The following is a 9841-nucleotide window of genomic DNA, read 5'->3' as shown; positions in this document are numbered from 1 at the left end:
TTTATCCATGGAATTTGCTGGTGTTTTCAGTGTAATTTACAGTTTTCTCAATTATATTGTCCAAAATATCACTTTTATTACACACAGTCAACTGATAAGCAGATCTCTCTGTAATAGTTTACAGACTAAATTTGCCAAAATTATTAACATTTAACTATTTTTTATCCATGGAATTTGCTATTCTTTTCAAATATAATAAAAATCTTTTTCATTAGGCACAGTCAACCGATAATCTTATCTCAGATTACAGTATTTCATTTGTTAAGCTTGAGTTGTACAAGTCAGACATTTCACAGAGTTGTTACATTCAGAAGAGACGTTTGATCATTACTGGCTTTTTTTGTGATCTGTGTAGATTTGGCGCATGAGTAGTTTTTTTTTTTTTTTTTTTTTGCAAAACTGCTAATGATAAAAGTATAACATGTATTAAAACATGTAAATCATCCTTTTATGAAATATTTGTTGTTATTTTGGCCAAAGCACTACAAGTATGTCAACAATGCATTGCGTATCCGTGAACACAAAGTCTTTAATGATGTTAAGGACACACGTGACTTTATTTACAAATGCTGAAATGGGAAAATTTTCACGGAGAGGGTTGGAAAAGAGCGTTTTAGTAAGGCTTGTATAGCCGTGACAAGATTTTATCCCACTGGAAATATTCACAAGCGCTTGCATTTTGACCACAAGTATGTTATGGAGTAATATGACCTGTAAACAGTGCAATTTTCAACTCTCTTGAAAAGATGCAATAGTTGTGCTCTCTTCTGGTGTGAGCAGATATTTGGTGTTGCAATGCCATTGTTGTAATGGCTTTGTAAATGTACTAATATACAGTACAAAACCCATCAAACACATAACAGATAACCAAGGAATTTTGATGAAAATACAAATAATACTTTTTTATATTTGGGAAATGAACAGAATTTTAGAAGATAAATTGTACTTTATTCCATGCGACGACTTTATCCAAATTTACCCAATCATTAACAAGAGACTTTAGTTTGTAAATTACTTAACAAATTGTTCAGCTCATAATTCATTGGAAGGTTGTCTTGAGTTACAAAATTTAGTTAATATATTCAATAATGAAGAGAAGAGTATCCTTTTATCCATCCCAGCCAAATGACTAAATCCTGTGTTCAACTTTTAGCAAATTCTTTAGAATACCTCATTTATAAAAGAAAATTCTCCATCTGTAGGAAAAAAATCAAGTTAATATATCAGCATTTGTATATTTCATTTCAAAGAGAAGGTATAGATGGTCTTTATTTTCTACTATGTGAAATTAATCTAAACACAGATAAACCACTACGAATAACAATGTGTATGAAAGTGATTAGAAATTTGTAGAATCCGCGGCGGACCCCCCCCCCCCCCCCCCCCCCCCCCCCCCCCCCATTTAAATTTAAGTAATCCTGGATCAGCCCCTGATTGTATATCGGGCAATGGACATTAAACAATACCAAAAAAGGGGGTGTAAAAATAACTTCTTTTCCTTTTAAATAATGACAATGCTTATAAAATCAAATCCTTTTCAACCAAAATATTATCAATTCATATTTGAACTAAAAATCAAAAGATCTGACCGAAATAGCTTGAACGTAGCGTTTCTCGGATGCGCTTGATGTTCCCCGATTCTCCTCCGATGCAGTGTGTTAGTTGTGAAAGATATGTTGATTGCGTTTTTCCTGCGGGGTCTCTTTTTTTCACTAAGAGACTTGTTCATTCGGATCGGAATACTATTTTCAAGTATTTTGCACGTTATGGAATATATTTAGGGATATTAACGATGTAAGAAACTTCAATCACCACTGGCATCTCGCCTAACATATGCAAAAATGCAGTGAAGATTCTTTGGGATGGGAAAGAGCGGAATACATGTAGTTTTTGAAGTTAACACAATCGAAGAGGAGTGCATTTTAGTTTATTGGGTAAGTATAAAGACTGTTTGCTTCCCTTCTGTTAATGCTTTAAGACTTCCGGTTTGTGATAAAAAAAACAAATATTATCTACATTCGTGTCTTTTATTCTGTTTCTACAAAACCACACAAAACGGTGTTCAGTCATCCAAGTTTTTCTAACATTGCTTAAGTGACTCCAATATACAGTGATTGCTGTACATAAGACTGTGTGATGAGCATAATGCAGTTGCTGTTATTTTCTGTGTGTGCTATATATATATATATATATAATAAAAACTGCATGTACATGTATGTTACATGTAAATCAAAATTCATTGACATTAGCATGGAGCATCACATAAGTATTGAATTGTAACCTGTTCAGTAATAATTAAGTAAACTTCTAGTTGATGGATGACAGCTGGCAAGGTTTTTATCACTTGGAGCCTCAGCTGTCTTAATTTAGAAAACTATGTAAAAGAATGTGAACCTTACGATCCAAAAGTACCCTTTCTGAAAGTGAGAGTAGGGGAGAGAAAATGCTTGCCATATCAATATGATTAAAGATACATCAATACATTATGCAGGTAAGGGATGGGACAATAATTTTCATGAGGCATGAATGCATGACAATAAGTCAAGGTTTATTGATAATGGGCCAAGTGTCACAAGAGGTCATATTTTATGGATTTTTAATGAATTAAAATCAAAATCTTTTGCAAAAAAAATTTGGTGAATGATTTGTCAACATGGTAATATATTCTTATGCTTATGAACAAAATTTGGAGCCTCAATAGTCTTATTTTAAAGAACCATACCAACTAATAAAATGTGAACCTAACATTCAAAATATGGGTTCTTTGAAAGTGGGGATAGGAGAGAGAAAAGTGTCACTTAGATCCCACCCAGTTTTATATATATATGTTTAAAGTGATAAGGATTAATGTGAACTGATGGGTGGGAGTTGGGGGTGTGCTAAACGAAAATATTTCACAGACTTTCAAATCGCTATATAAATAAAATTTCATTTAAACTTTCTGATGCCTGTGTACTGTCTGTCGTGACAGTGTATTGTTCGAGACACAGGCAATTTTGGTAACTTCACATAATAACTTTTTACTGTAGTCTGTATCTCCTTATAATAAGTTATGTAAAGAGTCTAAAGAGGCAGAGTAGGCTTGTTGACTATTCTGATTAGATAGCCATTGAATAGGAAATTCATGAAGCCATGGCCTTGGTTTGATACTAAAGAGTGTGATTCTCCACACATCGTCAGAATGTAGTCAACAAGCCTATTCTACAAAGTCGTAGCCTCAGCACAGGTCAGTGCAACAATAATATTGTTATACTGGTGTTCTCATCGTCATTCTATTTGTTTGTAATCATTACTATTACTGTGTATGATGGTGTTGTCCCTGTATGCCTGTGTGTTTGTTTATCTTATGTTTGCTGTCTATTCTGTATTATTACGGAATGTGTTTGTATATAATGACTGTATACTGCTATATGTTTTCACTCTTTTTCCTTGTCTTCATTCCTATTACGATGTATGTTACTGTTGTCACTGTACATGTCAAATTTTTTTCTGATCACTGTGTATGTCTGTATTTTGACTGTGTTTGTTTTTATTTATTTTGATTACTGTGCATGTTGGTGTTGTTAATATTGTTGTTTGTATTAATTGTGAGCAATGTGTAATTCAGTTTTGTCACTATTTGTTTGTAATCATTACTATTACTCTACATGATGATGTTGTTCACTATATGTCTATGTGTCTGTTTGAATTCTGTTTCCTGTGTTTATTCTGTATTGTTACTGAATGTGTTTGTACGTATTAAAATGACTGTGCATGTCTATGTTTTCAATCTTTTTCCTTGTCTTCTTTCTTATTACGATGTACGTTACTGTTGCCATTGTACATGTCCAAATTTTTTCTGACCACTGTATATGTCTGTAATTTTTTACTGTGCATGTTCGTGTTAGCATTTATAATGAGCACTGTGTCTGTTAGTATTGTCAATCCATTTGTTTGTAATCATTACTATATTACTCTGCATGATGATGTTGTTCACTATTTATCTATGTGTCTATATATATTCTGTTTGCTGTGTCTGGCTATTTTTTTTTTTTCTTTTTTACTCTTTTTCCTTGTGTTCTCATTACGTTAAACGTTACAGTTGTACTGTTGACACTGTACGTTTCAAAATTTATTCTGATCACTGTATGTCTATATTTTGTGTTACTGAATGTGTTTGTACGTATTAAGATGACTGTGCAATCTTTTTCATTGTCTTCTTTCTTATTACAATGTACATTACTGTTGCCATTGTACATGTCCAAATTTTTTCTGACCACTGTATATGTCTGTAATTTTTTACTGTGCATGTTCGTGTTAGCATTTATAATGAGCACTGTGTCTGTTAGTATTGTCAATCCATTTGTTTGTAATCATTACTATATTACTCTGCATGATGATGTTGTTCACTATTTATCTATGTGTCTGTATATATTCTGTTTGCTGTGTCTGGCTATTTTTTTTTTTTCTTTTTTACTCTTTTTCCTTGTGTTCTCATTACGTTGAACGTTACAGTTGACACTGTACGTTTCAAAATTTATTCTGATCACTGTATGTCTATATTTTGTGTTACTGAATGTGTTTGTATATATTGTGATGACTGTGTATAGCTATGTTTTTTACTCTTTTTCCTTGTGTTCATTCTCATTATGGTGAACGTTACTGTTACTGTACACGTCAAAATTTATTCTGATCACTGCATCCGTCTGTATTGTGACTGTTTTTGATTGTATTTATTTTGATTACTGTGTTTGTTGGTGTTGTTACTGTTTGTGTTTGTATTTATTGTGATTACTACGTATGTCAGTTTTGTCACTCTTATTTGTTTTTATTCATTATTATTATTATTACTCTGCATGACGGTGTTTTCACTGTATGTCTATGTGTCTGGTTATATTCTGTTTGCTGTGTTTATTCTGTATTGTTACTGAATATGATTGTATATAATGTGATGACTGTGCACTGCTATGTTTTCAATCTTTTTCCTTGTCTTCTTTCTAATTTGTTTATTTATGTCTGTATTCTGACTGTGTTTGTTTCTATTTATTATGATTACTGTGTTTGTTGATGTTGCTACTGTTTGGTGTTGTTACTGTTTGTATTTATTGTGAGCACTGTGTATGTCAGTTTTTTTTTACTCTATTTGTTTGTAATCATTACCATTACTCTGCATGATGATGTTGTCAATATATGTCTATGTGTCTGTTTATATGCTGTTTGCTGTTTCTATTCTGTATTGTTACTGAATGTGTTTGTTCATATCGAGATGACTGTTTACGATTTTGTTTTCACTCTTTTACCTTGTGTTCTTGTCATTAAGGTGAATGTTACTGTTGTCCCTATACGTTTGAAATGTTTTTACTCTTTTTCCTTGTGTTCATTCTCATTATGGTGAATGTCATTGTTTTCACTGTACTTGTGAAATTTTTTTCTAATCACTGTGTTTCTGTTTTGTGACTGTGTTTGTTTGTATTTATTTTGATTACTGTGTTTGTTGGTGTTGTTACTGTTGATGTTTGTATTTATTGTGAGCACTGTGTATGTCAGCTTTGTCACTCTATTTGTTTGTAATCATTACTATTACTCTGCGTGATGGTGTTGTCACTGTATGTCTATGTGTCTGTTTATATTCTGTGTGCTGTGTCTATTCTGTATTGTTACTGAATGTGTTTGTACATTATGAGATGACTGTGTACAACTTCGTTTTCACTGTTTTTCGTTGTGTTCATTCTTATTACGGCAAATGTTACTGTTGTCACTGTACAAGTGAAATTTGTTTCTAATTACTGTGTTTGTCTATATTTTTACTGTGTTTGTTTTAATTTATTCTTGTTACTATGCATGGTTGTGTGGTCACTGTACATGTTAAAATTTATTCTGATCACTGTGCATGTCTGTATTGTGACTGTGTTTCTATGTAATCATTACTATATCTCTGTATGATTGTGTTGTCACTGTATCTCTATGTGTCTCTTTATATTCTGTCTGCTGTGTCTATTATGTATTATTACTGAATGTGTTTGTACATTATGAGATGACTGTGTACAACTTTGTTTTCACTGTTTTTCGTTGTGTTCGTTCTTATTACGGTAAATGTTACTGTTGTCACTGTACATGTGAAATTTGTTTCTAATTACTGTGTTTGTCTGTATTTTTACTGTTTCTTTTTATTTATTTTGGTTACTGTGCATGTTTGTGTTGTCACTGTTCGTGTTTGTATTTATTTTGAGCACTGTGTATGTTAGTTTTGTCACTCTGTTTGTTTGTAATCATTACTATTACTCTGCATGATGGTGTTGTCAGTGTATCTCTGTGTCTCTTTATATTCTGTCTGCTGTGTCTATTCTGTATTGTTACTGAATGAGTTTGTACATACTGTGATGACTGTGTGCAGCTATGTTTTTTACTTTTTTTCGTTGTGTTCGTTCTCATTATGTTGCACGTTACTGTTGTCACTGTACATTTGATATTTTTTCTAATCACTGTGTATGTCTGTGTTTTGACTGTGCTTGTTTTTATTTATTTTGATTACTGTGCATGTTTGTGTTGTCACTGTGCGTGTTTGTATTTATTGTGAGCACTGTGTATGTCAGTTTTGTCACTCTATTTGTTTGTAGTCATTTTGAACACTTTGCATTTTAGCATTGGCACTGTTTGTGTTTATATCTATTGTCAGCAATGTGGATGTCATTTTTGTCTGTTTATTTATTTTTAGTCATTATTTTAACTGTGCATGTTGGTGATGTCACTGTCATTATAGTTTATGTGTCTGTTTATACTCTGATAACTGTTTCCATTCTGTATTGTCATTGAATGTGTTTGTATATATATATTGTGATCACTGTGTATGACTGTGTAATCACCCGATTAATTTGTGTTTATTCTTGTTACCATGCATGGTTGTATGGTCACTGTACATGTTAAAATTTATTCCGATCACTGTGTATGTCTTTATTGTGACTGTTTGTTTGTATACATTTTGATTATTGTGCATGTTATTATTGTCACTGTACATGTTAATATTTATTTTGACCACTGTTTATGTCAGTTTTTTTATGTTGATGTTTCTATTTATTGTGAGCACTGTGTATGTCAGTTTTTTTTTTACTCTATTTGTTTGTAATCATTACCATTACTCTGCGTGATGCTGTTGTCACTTTGTCTATGTGTCTGTTTATATGCTGTTTGCTTTGTCTATTCTGTATTGTTACTGAATGTGTTTATATATATTGTGATGACTGTGTATAACTTTGTTTTCACTCTTTTTCCTTGTGTTCATTCCCATTATGGTTAACGTTACTGTTGTCACTGTACACGTCAAATTTTTTCTAATTACTGTGTTTGTCTGTATTTTTACTGTGTTTGTTTTTATTTATTTTGGTTACTGTGCATGTTGGTGTTGTTACTGTTGATATTTGTATTTATTGTGAGCACTGTGTATGTCAGTTTTGTCACTATTTGTTTGTAATCATTACTATTACTCTGCATGATGGTGTTGTCACTGTATCTCTATGTGTCTCTTTATATTCTGTCTGCTGTGTCTTTTCTGTATTGTTACTGAATGAGTTTGTACATACTGTGATGACTGTGTGCAGCTATGTTTTTTACTTTTTTTCGTTGCGTTCGTTTTCATTGTGGTGCATGTTACTGTTTGTTAAGGTCCACTAAATGCATGTGATGAAATCACTCATTTACATATTATGTTTATACAGGAGACTGACTACGGCTAATGAGGATGAATGTATGAATCAGATGAAGTTTGTAAAGGAACGTGATTCAGGTGAGGAAAATGATGGAAATGAACTCGGCAAGGACATTATGATTATAAAGGAACAAGAGGTAGAAAAGGGAACCGATTTCATGAAAGTGCAGAAATGTGAAATGTAAAGGGTATGTTGAGAAAGAACAAGAACAAGAGCCAGGATTGAAAACTGATGATGATGATGATGACAACAGATTAATTGAAAGAGAGAGTAGAATAGGTGAACTGAAGTATTATGAGAAACCTGATGTAGTTGAAAAGGCTTTAACAGATGATGTAAAGAATATGGATGAAGGACTTGATGATGATGATGACCCAAAGTATGTGGAGAAACATGGTGTAGATGAAAAGGCTGTAACGGATTATGTAAAGAATGCTGATGAAGGACTTAATGATGAACCAATGGAAATGGATTTTTCTAATTTCAAAGATACAGACAGAGACAAACTTACTGAAGTAGAGATGAAACAAAGTGCAGGTGAGGAGGAAGTTAAAGTTGAAGAGAATGAAGACAAACAAGGTTCAGACACAGAAAATGTTTATGAGAATGCAAAAGAATGGACAGATGTAAAATGGGAATTTCACAGAGACAACAAAAAGGTGCAGAGAAAGTTTATGGCAAAGAAACTAAAATAGACACTTCTTCCACACTGCAAATTAAGATATCCTGGATTTTCATTCCAGGTGAAATGACCCTAGTCATTTACTCCCTGATGATGGTGACTGACAGTCACAGAAATATTGGAGGTAATACCACATATTTTACAAGCTCTTGATAAAAAGAAAATAATTTGAATTTATACATACAGAGCTAATGAAACTGTTCTCTCAAATTAAGATATGATTTTTTTTTTATTCATTTAAAGGATAGTGCATCAGTTAGAGCTGTACTGTAGGTTCGGGGGATTTATAGATCTATATTTTACACTTGGCTCAGTATTTAATATTCTTGTTTCAATGTTTTAAGTAAAATTGCACCAAATGATTCATGACTTACATATTTGAAACTAATAACATAAATTGTGTTTACATATAAGGTTAAATTGAATTATAAAGAATATGTGACAGTAGGTTTTTTTATTCAAAAATGGTAAATTTCCAACATGTAGGGAGATTCCCAAGATATGTATTATGGAAGAAAGAATACAGTTTCATGATATACCTGATACTTAATTGTTTAACTGATGAGATTTTAAATGTACAGTCCATTAAAAAAGCTGTTTAAACAATCTGTATGATAACTGGACATTTATCTCTGTCAAAATATTTTGGAAGCATAAAAATTCAAATTAAAAAAACATTAGAATAATGACGTCTTTGTACAGCAATGGAATAGACAATGAACTGAATTTATTACAATTGTTAGTAAAAGTAATGATATCTATTTTTTTTTTTTTTTTTTTGTAATTGAATCATGAGATAGATATTTTGTATAAGTATTTAGCTGTTTAAATTTTATCTTTGAGTATTCTGTGGAATCTTTATTTCAAAAAATTATGTAACCATAATTTTTTTTGTGGAAAAAGAAGGAACATGTTAAGGTCCACTAAATGCATGTGATGAAATCACTCATTTACATATTATGTTTATACGGTCAGTCAGCATATTATCATTCACCTTGCTTCAGTCTTGAATGAAATAACTTAAAAGTAGAAGCTCTCACTTGTTATCTATTGCATTGCAATTAGTATTTAAATGAGTTGCTGCCACTGTGGCATGCAGATAGATTCCCTGTAGATAATGTGTATAAATGCTGAATGTTGGGACCTAATAAAGACTTTTAGACTTGGAACTGAATATGCGAGTCTGGTTATATTCCCTCTCCCGTGCATCAGTGAAATGCAAAATATTAGAAAAACCTGGGTAGGGTGGAACATAGACCCCTACATGTTGTCACTGTACATTTGATATTTTTTCTAATCACTGTGTATGTCTGTGTTTTGACTGTGCTTGTTTTTATTTATTTTGGGTACTGTGCATGTTTGTGTTGTCACTGTTCGTGTTTGTATTTATTGTGAGCACTGTGTATGTCAGTTTTGTCACTCTATTTGTTTGTAATCATTACTATTACTCTGCATGATGGTGTTGTCACTGTATCTC

This window comes from Lingula anatina, chromosome 6 (assembly GCF_051362555.1).
Source record: "Lingula anatina isolate TDL-2025a chromosome 6, LinAna3.0, whole genome shotgun sequence".
In the NCBI taxonomy this organism is placed as follows: Eukaryota; Metazoa; Brachiopoda; class Lingulata; order Lingulida; family Lingulidae; genus Lingula; species Lingula anatina.
The sequence above is the reverse complement of the archived record's forward strand: the minus strand, read 5'-3'. Positions refer to the sequence as shown.